The sequence below is a fragment of the Pseudopodoces humilis genome, chromosome 3, assembly GCF_049639895.1.
Source record: "Pseudopodoces humilis isolate 2021_Gansu_Grassland_sample_001 chromosome 3, ASM4963989v1, whole genome shotgun sequence".
NCBI lineage: Eukaryota > Metazoa > Chordata > Aves > Passeriformes > Paridae > Pseudopodoces > Pseudopodoces humilis.
The window spans coordinates 8,975,169-8,986,994 of NC_142202.1; positions in this window are offsets into that span (position 1 = coordinate 8,975,169).

Here is an 11,826-nt window from a genome sequence, read left to right on the forward strand (position 1 = left end):
GTTTCTGAATGTACAAATGTACGGCTTCAAATGTTTCTGAAGGAGAAGCACTTCCAGAAAAGAAAGGCAAACTACTGGCTTTAAACGGAGAGCGTTAAACACTTGATCTGCCACTCAAACCTCTGTCATCTCACCATCACGCTGGGAAGGGTGTAGGAAACAGGGCTGATTTTCTTCTAACAAACCTCCTTGAACAGCTCACTGAACTACCTGCTTCAGTTTCTGACATGGTCAAGGTGTCCTTGAGACACACTGCTAATGCACGTGGAAAGAATGATGCTCGGTGGGAGAGAGGTGTCATTCACACAGGGGAGATCCCAGTTCTGGTGAGCTTTTACAGGCTTTCTTAGACTATGGAATGGAATCTGCTCAAAGTCCAAGAGCAGCAAAAATATTGCTCCTATAAAGTCAATTGCTGTTGGCTCTGCAAAAATGCAAAAAAAAAATTTTTTTTTTTTTTTTTGGTGAAAGGTGAAGGCAATTATTATAACCCAACAAATTTCAGATTGCCCAGCAGCACTGTAAATCCACTTCTAACACTTCCCATGGAAGGGCTGTGTCGGCTTTTGGATCATATTTCTCCAAAACTGGAGAAGAAGACTTTTCAAATATAAAGAAAAAATAGAATTTATTGATTAGAATTTAAAGCAAGTGGAAAATAGATGCAAATTAAATTACTTACTGCATAACAGTTATGGAAAAGACAGTGCCAAGGCTTTGGTTTTTAATAGAATACTTTCACTCCATGTAATTTTCTTAATCCAGAGATTGAAGTTACTAGGTACTACCTCAGTCTATTGTTTAATGACATTTATAACTCTATAATAGTATTTTGTGAAAATAATCACTCAGGCTTAACATTTTTTACTATGGAATAGACAATACAGTGATGTCATGAATACAAAGTTTGTAAATTATAATCTGTCACTTGGCTTTAAATAAGTGTATTTCTTCAGACAATAGATATGATGAACATAAGTGCAAATGAACCATGAATCTCATCAATTATTCTTATTTAGACTCATTTTCCTATGAATTTTCATTTAATTCCTATCACAATCTCTTTACCATAAATCAAAGGCAGCCTGGTCTTGTGGCAACATGTCTACTTAATATAATGAAGAAACACCTACAGTCATTAAAAATAGCATTTCCATGATCCAAGGTTCTTTAATAGCAGTAGAGTCTTGTGTTTGAGGCCATATTCTGGAGATTGCAATATTGTCTCTTCTTCTCTACCATCAGATTGTTACTATCAACCACAGAAACTACATTTAAAGCCTTTTACCTTTAGTACTAAACCCCAGTGACCTGAGCAATAAGGATATGATTCTCCTAGTGTTAGAACCTCAGCTGATCTATCTGTCAGCACCTACCTCTTGCCCTGACAGCATGGAAATAAGTTGGCATTATCAAAATAGCATGTTCTGACTCTTGGGATCAAGCCTAAGGCGTGTGAGATTCCAGATCCAGGCTTTCAGTTCAGGCAGATCCTCAGGGGACAACTTGGGCCCTTTATTGCATCAGTACTAATAAAGATACTTAGTTTTTAGCTGTCCCACTCAAGTCTACAGTCTCCTTGAACCTGCCAAGCAGCTGGTCCAAAGTTTCCCAGCCAGAATTCTTGTGCTCCATCTGGCTTATGATGTCCTTTGAGTTGCAAACTGCACATCTGCAGCAGGATTCCCATGCTGCTCATGACACCCTAAAACCCTGCTTCTGGATGTCATGGTCTCAGCTGAGTTCGTGACCCCTTGTGAGGGTAAGTAAATGCATCCAATAGACTCCTGTCATGCCCTCTGTCAGGAACCACCGATTTAAAGCCCCACACAAAGCCCCAGGGTGCAAAATCTGTGCCACAGCTCCTTTATGTTGCTTCTCCCTCACCTGTTTGCTTCCCAGTACCATATCAGGTTTTAATCTTCTGTTTTCCTAACCTTTGTGACACACAGTTGGTCAGCTTCAACCCACTTCCCAAGGTGATCCTGTGGAGCCTCCTGTGCCTCTCTGCTGACACTCTCCTATTGGAAACCAGCAGAATAGGCAGAAGGCAAGGAGATAATCAGGCAGCCGATGTGGTCTGAATATGAGTCTCGTTATCTCTTTATGCATTCTCTCCTCAAATTGTATGACCTGCATTTCAGGCACCCTTGGGCTTGGGATTTACATTTTTAATATCAGGGGCTTGTGACGCTGTCCTCTTGTTGGTTAATTGGTATCAGAGAGCAAGTGTTTTCCCTTCCACTGAAATAAATCTCCCCTAAAGCTGCAATTGCTCATTCTTTTGTTCCATCCTCATTTGAAATGGGTTCTGCAAAGCCTCCACACCATGCTAAATAATCTTCAACTCTCACTTTTTAAAATCTGTTGGTTTATGCCTTAATGGCTTTGATGGGCTTTGCTATTCAGTCTTGTTACTTAAACCACTTTCCTCATATTCCTAAACTCTGTGTTTTCATTCATCCTTACCACAGTGGACTCTTTGAAGCTGAAAGGATTTATTTATTATCCAGAATACTTTTCCCCCCTGATTTTGGAAACATACCTTTTTTAAAATACAATGTGACACAGTTCAGAGTATTTTCTTGGTCTAGAATATTGAGTCTAAAACAAATGCATTTTATGTTCTGATTTGCTGAAAAATCCATCTGTACCTCTCAGGGAATAATTTTTTCCACTGGATCTGTGTCAGCTCCAAACAATAGAAATGTTGCACTCATCATCAGTTTAATGTGATCTGAAATAACATTCTGTCTGAATTCAGTAGTTAGTGGTGTTAATAAAAGCTAATCAGTAGCAATGGTGAATTTCTGGAAGATTACTGCACATGAGCTGTAATTCTCTGTCTTCAATACGCATTGCAATTTTAAATTAAACTAATTTGGACACACATAGGAAATGTCAGTCTGGGTAACACTGTGTAAACAGACTGAAGTATCGCAGAGGAGGATCAGGAACAAATAAAATCGTCTGTGTGACTTTGTTCTTAAATCAATGTTGACACTTTTGCTGCTCCTACAATGATAATGTAACTTTCAGCTCTTTCTTCATGTGCTGTCCTTATTGTGCAACCATGGAAATACTGAAAAGAGTAATCATCATTTTGTCAGTCATTTATTTTAATATTGTTCTCCAAATATTTGAAAATATCTAAAAACAAGGGCAGAATTTCCGAAGCTCATCTATCAGTCGGAGGCAGTCTGCTCTCCTTCCAACCCACACACAGCTTCTTCGAAAACTGGAAAGATGTCCGTGTATTTGAAAACCTGCCAGTTGCTTCCAGGCCAGACAGCTGATGTGCCCAGATTCCTCCATTCTCTGGGGGGGAAAAAATTAATAAGGAGCCAAAGTTGTTTTGTTTCCTCTTATATTTTACACTGGTTACAGACAGAAATGGTGTCACCAAAAAAATTCAGTCAAAAAAGGGTTTTTCTAATGACTGAAATTGTGATTCAGCCCCAAAAGACATAGACATTGAGCCAGCCTGAAACCAGAGATGTCACTTCATCCAGCTTCTATGGGAAAAGAACTGAATCCACACTGAGCCCAAATTTCTAGGCTGATATGTAATAGCATTTGCCTAATTAGAGTCCAGCTGGAGGCTTATTATATAGCAGGATACAGTAGGCTTTTACTTCTTCAAATCAGTCATGGATACAGGCTTGGCTGAAAAACTTGGCTTCTTGTGATCTGAACAGGACAGGATGGTATTCAATGGGACAGTGACTGTTTTTTTATTACAAACTGGCCCCTGAAGAACTGACTTTTCCTGCAGCCATGGTCTCTCCTCTGCAATCCTGACATGCTTCAAGCTGCAGGCTGAAATACCAATTTGAAGGGTGTGGTTAAACACAGAAGCAAGACCAAAGGTCTGTATCTGCATTGTGTGGCCTGGAGTCAACCCACTTAACTACATGAAGGTCATCTTCCTAGTTTTACGTGTGGAATTGTGCCACCTACTTTGGTATCTCACAGCAGAAAGGAATACTTCCAGGTTTAGTCAATGCTTGCAAAGTGCTCTTGAGGTTGTAAAGAATTTTAAGTGCCATTTTGTAAACTTGTGTGCAGAACATAACACTCCTTACCTGGTCAAGATGGATTTCTCCAGCATCATATTTCCAAGTGATAAAGTTCCCTACTTACACTGTGGCTGAGGTTTCACCAGTGAAGAATTTGAAGGGATTCTTCTCTTGGACAAATGGGAAATTTGAAATCCCATGAGTGGAACTCTTCCAGCAGTCCTTCCAGATTAGAAACAGGTTTCTGCATTACTGGATAGGCTGGGGGAGAGCTGTCACCAGGACTTGTCTCCTTGCATGGAGAAATATTCCACAAGGATCAGAAATATATCCTTCTGCAAAATGTAACAGGGACTAAATGGTTTTGATGGCCATGGTTCTCTATGCTTCCAGGAGAACAGTAACTGGAATTCCAAAGTGCTGTCTCCATGCTCCAATGAGAGCAATCATCCATTACGACTGAGGACTTAATATTTAAGTACAGCAAAAAGATAGCTTGCCTGCCACAGATATTTCCCAATTTTTGTACGATGAGTGAGTCTCAGGTATCAGACACATTTTCTAGACCTTAAGCACCAGCTTGACTGTGGTAATTACCCATGCACAGATACAGAATCTGAGGCAGGACTTCAACTCATCTGAATCAGATTCACTATCAACAACAGAAATTAGCTATGCTCCAAGTACAGCTCAGGGACAAAGCACTTGTACATGCATATTTACCACAGGTCAGACATGATTTAATGTAGTATTCCCCAACCTGGTTGACACCCTTTGTCTCAATTTCTTTATTTGTGGGCTTTATTTCATAAACTAACAAAAACAAAATCTGCACACACCCTTAATACAGACACTTCTATAGAGGAGCAATGGGTATAACTGCTACTGCACCATATGCCCTCCTCTGATCACAGAAGGATGACTTCAGTTACTGCCCACCCTTCTACCTTTGATAGAAGACAGTAAGAGTGAGAAGGTCATGCCACAGTTAAGTCCTATTCTAAACAAGTCAGGCTAAATAATCCAACAGCAAACCCTAGTAAAAAATGACCCAAGTTAGAAGGATGAGCCTTGTTAACAATTGCTTAACTGAACAGTTTAGACTAAATCTAAGTAGGCTTGCTTGGACTTACATCAGTTCAGGCAGTGATCACACATATGCTTCAGGCAGCAGATGGGATGGGAAGGAAAGGAAAGGAGTTTGTGCCCACAGGTATCAAACTGATGGGAAGCTGAGAGGCAAGACTCCTTCAGGCAGCACAACTATGTACCTTGCAAAGGGGCACCTGGGATAGCACATTTCTTAACTGGGAACATCAGCGGCTCTACCTGGAATCATCACAGGTCACACACCTCACTCCATTACTCCTGCAGCCACGTCCTCCCAATGTTTAGAGGGACAGGGAGCTGACTCCTGGCTATGCACTTCAGCTGCTGACTCTGTTTCCTTGCACACCTCTTCTGTCCCAGCACTAAAAACACAGAATTCAATTCAGAAGTCTGAATTCAGAAAGAAAAGAAGCTTATACCACCTAGGATAGACAACATCTCTCTCCCTTTGCTCACTGATTAGTACTTCTTAGCTGCTTCTCCTGCCCTAAAACTTGTAATTCAAGAAGTGGAGAAAATAACTCTTCTCATTAGCAGTAACACTCATGTGAAAAGAAAAAACAACTTGTCTCACTAATTATGGGCATTGTGTTCTCAGTCCATTTGCTCTTGATCACTTCTTTCCAGTTATTCCTTGTACTCTGCTTCATCTTGCTTGGTAAGACAGCAGCACAAGGGAATATAGTACCTCTTACTGCTCACCTTCTCCATTTTTGCAAACCTTAGGGAGGCCTTTTCATCTCTCTCTCAGAGGATAACGAAGCACAGTGAGGGTTAATACCAGAAGTCCAGTAACAGCAAGTCCTCAATAATATTATTCTTTACATTCATAGCATCAAAAACAGAGAAGCCAGCAGTACTTTTTCTAGCACTACAGTCCACTCCACTTCCCACAGAGTTTTCTCTGTCCCAAAATAAAAATAAATTTATAAGTTAAATCTAGCAAGCACATAAAACAGATATTGCTTCCCTGATCATCCAAACAAGTACGTGAAGACAAGATACCTCTCTGTGCTTATGAAATTAAGTTAGAATAAGAGACAAGCTCAGCATCCCAAACTGGAAAGACAAAAAAAAAAAAAAAAGACAATTCCAAACTGCTTTCTGTTCACGTTGTTTACAGCCAGACAAACCTTATTAGAGCTGCATTTCTGCAGAGCATCATAGTGACATTCAATGGACCACTTGTAAAGTATGCATTTCCTTCAAGTGTCCAGAACAAACTATCTGGGTCTGGAGCTGGGGCCAGATGTTTGTTAAAAAGCCAGGCTCTGGGCAAAACAACCATCCAAGCTTCCACACTTGCTTCAATTTGCCAATTAAACATACAAAACAAATAATGTGAAAGAGGAGGAAGGAGGAGCAACAGCCTGCTTCTTTGCCAGAAAATGTCAAAACAAGCCAGAGATAGGAGCCAGTAGAGTTACTTACACCACATGATAACATGCAGAGCATTGCCTGCCTCCTGATCCCAACAGTAATTTGTCATTGTACTGAAGTCTCATTGTGTTTGTTTCCTTTAGAGGAGACAGAAATCTCATATGCCATCTTTGAGGGAGTGTGAGCGGGCTGCCCAGAAAGACATTTCAAAGGAAGGCCATTATCCTCACCTTGGAAAGCTCACAGTTTCTCTGTGTGTGCAAAAACCTAACCAACACACCATAATGTGGAACAGTCTGCCCCAGAAAAGGGCTGAACTAGTAATCCTCTCTGGTACTCACTCAAAGCAGCAAATGCTCCTGCTCTGGAAGCACAGCAAGGAATAACTCTCAGCCAGCTCTCACAAGCACTAAACACTGCAAAGGATGCCTTGGCATGCTTCTCTGAGGTTTCACTTTCTGCCTTCTTCCTGTACCCAGAGGCAGGTAGCTTCTCATTTTGTCCATCTTTCTGGCACTCTCTAGGATGTTTCTGGATGGGAGCTCTCTCCTGCACAGAGTCACTGCACATAAACAGAAAAGGAGGGAAACATCATTAGGTCTGTGGAACCCAATGAGTGTTCCAGAGTCCTGAAGGAATTGACTGGTGTAGTTGCCAAGCCACTTTCCATGATATTTGAGAAGCCATGGCAGACAGGTGAAACCCCCGAAAAGGAGAAAATTGTACCTATCTTTAAAAAAGGTATACTGGAGGACCCTGGGAAATACCAACCTGTAAGCCTCACCTCTGTGCCTGGGAAGATCATGGAACAGATACTCTGAGAAAGCCTACTAAGGCACATAGAGAGCAAGGAGGTGATCCAGAACAGCCAGAATGGCTTCACCAAGGGCAAGTCTTGCCCGACCAACCCAGTGGCCTTCTAGAATGAAGTGACTACATCAATGGAAAAGGGAAGAATTACGGGTGTCATTTGTCTGGACTTCTGTAAAGCCCTTGACATGGTCTCCCACAGCACCCTTCTCTCTAAATCAGAGAGAGGTGGATTTGATGAGTGGACTCTTGGATGGATAAGAAAGTGGTTGGATGTTTGCATATAGAGGGTCAATGTCTCAGAATCAGGGACAAGTGGCGTCTCTCAGGGGTCCATATTGGGACCAATATCTTCATTAATGACATGGACGAAGGGATCAAGTGCACCCTCAGCAGGTGACACCAAGCTGAGTGGTGGGGCCCAGAGGGACCTGGACAAGCTTGAGAATTGGTCCCATTGGAATCTCATGAGATTCAGTAAGACCAAGTGCAAGGTGCTGTACCTGGGTCAGGGCAACCCCCAGTATCAGTCCAGGCTGGAGGCTGGACAGAAGGAAAGCAGCCTTGGGTGGATAGGAGGTTGGATATGCCCTGGCCATGTGCAATGGCAGCCCAGAAAGCCAAATGTGCCCTGGGCTGCATCCAAGGCAGTGTGGGTGGCAGGTGAGGGTAGATTCTGCTGCTCTGCTTCACTCTGGTGAGACCCCACCTGCAGTGTTGCACCCAGACCTGGGGGCCCCAGAACAGGAAGGACATTGACCTGTTGGAACCAGTCCAGAGCAGGACACCAAGATGATTATAGGGGTGGAGCAACTCTGCTATGAAGAAAGGTTGAGAGAATGGGATTGGGATTGGGATTGGGATTGGGATTGGGATTGGGATTGGGATTGGGATTGGGATTGGGATTGGGATTGGGATTGGGATTGGGATTGTACAGCCTGGAAAAGAGAAGTCTGTGGAGTGACCTAAGTGTGGCCTTCGAATACATGAATGGAGTCCACAAGAAAGACAGAGGGAGACTATTTAAAAGAGCATGTAGTGACAGGACAAGGCAAAATGGCATAAAACTGAGAGTAGGTTTAGATATTAGGAAGAAATTCTTTACTATGAGAGTGGTGAGTCACTGGAACAAGTTGCCCAGAGAAGTTATGAATGACCCCTCCCTGGATATGTTCAAGGCCAGTCTGAATGGAGCTCTGAGCAACCTGGTCTGATGGAAGGCATCCATGACAGCTGGGTTGGAATGAGATAGTCTTTAAGGTGCCTCCAAAACCTAACCATTCCATGATTATGATTCTATAATTCTATGATCTTTTTTCCATGGGAAAGATGTAAAAAAGAAACATGGAGCTAGTCCAGCAGAACAGTCCCCACAGGCAGTGGCCAGGTGAGAAGTGAACCTGATCCTTGCTAATCCCGGAAGTGTAACTGTGTCAGGTGATGGGTCACAGCTTAACAAAACAGGAGATGGACAGAAGGGAAGTGAGTCCCAGGGTGACTCCAGCAAGATGTGTGTACCTCTGAGCTCTGCAGCATACTGAAGCTCTGCAGTACAGACATACATACTCACTGATCTCAGGGATGACAAGAAAAACTATCAGCAACTGTGATTCATCTGTAATTTCCCTTTCTGGCTCCAAATGTGCCCTGAGAAACTGCTCGGGAGTCTTTGTATGAATTAAGAATTGCACATACTTCACTTCATTCATGTATTTCTTTAATTATCAGGTGCCCATCTTGTTCTTAGAAAGCTTCTGGTTGTCCTTAAAATATAGTTCATAGCCATCCTTTATTACAAGAAAAGCTGCAATCCTTACAAAAGACAAATTATTGCAACCCACCATCCTGTCATTGAAAAAATGTCACTGGTACTTTGGACTGCTGTTGAATTTGCCAATAGGTTCATTTTGTACTCTAGAAGGGAAATCAGATAATTGTTTTGGCAAGACTGCACATTGCTTATTGCATGTGGTTATTGCACAACCTTCAGCAAAAATGTATTTAAAAAAAAAAGTTTTTAGAGACTCTTAAGCCTATCCTCTTGCCACCAGCACCCTCTTTTTTCCACTCCAAAATCTCACATCTTTATTTTATCCTTGACTGAAAAATCAGCATGAAAAGTGAAACTTGACATGAATTGGGGAAGCAGTTTTTAAGTAAAGATGAAACAAATCTTAAAAGTATTTTGGTCATTTTTAAATATTTAAAGACTGCAACCACAAAATCAAAGTTTTGTGTTTCAGATACTTTTATGTACCGGTCTAACCAAAACCAGCTTTGTATAAAAATATAGTTTTGCAAGTCAGCTCACTTCCATAATGAGAACTATCCTCTTAAACTACTGCTGTAAGGTCATTTGGCCTGCAGAGTCTTTCCCCCTTCCCTAGCACACTCCTGCTAGCAGAATGGGAATGACCCATCATCCCATAAACCTATAAGTCCCTGAAACACCAGAGGCACCCAAGTCAAAGAGTAAGAAAAGCCATTAGTTCGGCATTCCTTTCCCTTTTTAGGTGCTTGGTGTAAGTAATTCCTGGACTGACCCTGAAGAGGCTCGAACAGAGGTTTAACCTTACAATCTGAGTAGAGTTCCATTTACTTCAACAATTGCAAACACTGGGAGGCTTAGGGACCTACAAACTGAAAACTGGGCTCCACTATCTCGTCAGAAAGGATCCCATCTATTTGGAAAACCCATTTGTGGAGGGAGGGGTTGGTGTTGGGGTTGTCGACTTATTACAGTTACATTACATGATTAGTCCACTGAAAGAAAACAGCAGGAATTTAAAAAAAAAAAAATAGCTCCTACTTCCTCTCCACTCCCAAGTTAGTTTGTTATGTTTATTTGATGGTCCTTCATGAAGACACACTAAGACTCTGAACCTGCAGTGACCCCGTTTTCCACACAGAACATATGGACTTCAGTGCAGGGGTTTTCCTGGACAGGGCTCATTGTCAAATGAGACTCAAACATCCCTGAGCAAGAAGAAAAGTTAAAGCATATTTTAATATTCCCCTTAAAAAAAAATAAATAAAACTAAAAAAGTCCAGCAGGTTTTTACTCTTCTCTGCTTCTATGAGACACTTCCTAGTGTGTTGTTTTACAACTGAACACATCCCTGTCGGTGACGGATGCTCAGCAGGGACTGAGCCATTTATGTAAGGCACCATTCTGCAGCACCTTGAGCTGTATTATTCAGCAACTCCAACTCCTTCTGAACTCTGCTTGAGCTGGGGACACTCAGCCCCTCTCTGGATGGCACATAAAACTAGTTTACTTTGATCTTAAGTGCTGGAATTGTTTGTGATTAGAGCTAATTTCATTAAATCCTCACATTTACCCATTCCCCTAATATTTGCAACTTGAAAACAATACATGTACAAATCACTAGCATCACACATCCTAGTGAAGATGAAGTTAATTTACAGGATCTAGCCTTTAAAATACAAGGATTTCACAACAAATCTGTTGCTATAGCAACAGAGTAAGCTTATGTGAACTTCAGGCATTCATATTCATAGAAACTCCTGAAGCAAGACTGACTGTTGGCCATAACATCCCTACTCTTGCCAAGTTTCAAATAGTGCATGAATTATGCCAAAAATAAATGGGTGTGACTAATACAAGCACACAGAACACCAAGTGAAAAAGAAACACCCAATCTTTTGCCTCTAAGGCAACATTTGTTGATAGAAAAGATGGGCATTTGGAGAGTACGCCTTTTCCTTCCCTCTATCTTTTTGCTTTACTTGCACATCATAAAAGCCCCACATGCACATTTGCCTGCCATAAATTGTAGGACTGCTAGTAATCATACATCTTTGCAGTCTATAGAACAAATCTTTTTTTAAAGACTTGCTCCCCTTGTACTCCCCTGGTATTTAAGGAGCACGTGTGTGCTGGAGGAGAAAAGTCAATCCATTTTAACTCATTCTAACCCTTTCTCTGACACATAGCTGCAAGCAATTCTTTTTGCAGCCTCTGAAAAAAGCATGTCCATCCCCAGCCCACGAGAAGCTCTGTGACATTAAATTCATCTCTCACATCTTCTCCTGCCCATCTCATCTCTGCACTGTCCACAGCCTGTCCACTCTTCATTTAGCAGGGTCAGATTTTTCCAAGGGCCAGACTGCATTTAATGTGCTGCATCCAAATCCAGAGACTTCCTGCTAATTACTGTGGTCACACTTCCTAATCCAACAAGCATCAAACTGCACAGCAGCCTCTGAAGTGGAATAGGTCACCTGGCAATGTGCTGCAGGTCGTTCAGTTGGCAGATTTTTCTTGATGAAAGACAGTTGTGTAAGGTAGCTGCCCCAACATGAACAGCAATGTAGACTAATTACATGTGATACACCCATTCTGACTCATGAGATAGCACAGAAGGGACAGAAGAAGGGGAAAAAGATGAAGAGAAAAAGGAAGAGTAAGTACAGTAAGCCCTTAACTCACCTAAGGAACAAATGGAAGTTTCACACTTTCCACTATTCCCTATGGAATAGAAAA